Below are 407 nucleotides of genomic sequence, written 5' to 3' on the forward strand. Positions count from 1 at the left end.
TTTTTTCCCTGCGCTCCTATTCTTGCTAAATCTGCGGTTTAGGTGCCAAAAAAAAAAAAAAAAAAAAATAAAAAAAAAATAGCGGAACAAAAACGCCTCACAGTGGAAAAGAAAAGAAAAGAAGAAGCAGATTATTAGCCTTAGCTCGGAGCTTCTCCTCCTCTCACTCGGACCGGAGCTGTCAAACCGAACCGACTCGGCTCGGCCCGCTTCGTTAAACACGACCGCCGTGTACCGACTACATTTGTATAAACGAAGAAGGAAAGCGGGCCGACTCGAGGCCTTACTTTACCTGTGTGGTGGTGGTGGTGGTGGGGGGGGGGAGAGTCTTGTGACTCGGGGTCCTTCCACCGGAGGTCTCGTGTCAACAACAAGCAGCCGATGGAAACTTCACCGCACCGGGAAAA

The sequence above is a fragment of the Brachyistius frenatus genome, unplaced genomic scaffold, assembly GCF_029030835.1.
Source record: "Brachyistius frenatus isolate BFR_SWC_R1_liver_20210118 unplaced genomic scaffold, ASM2903083v1 Contig_73, whole genome shotgun sequence".
NCBI classification, from domain to species: Eukaryota; Metazoa; Chordata; class Actinopteri; family Embiotocidae; genus Brachyistius; species Brachyistius frenatus.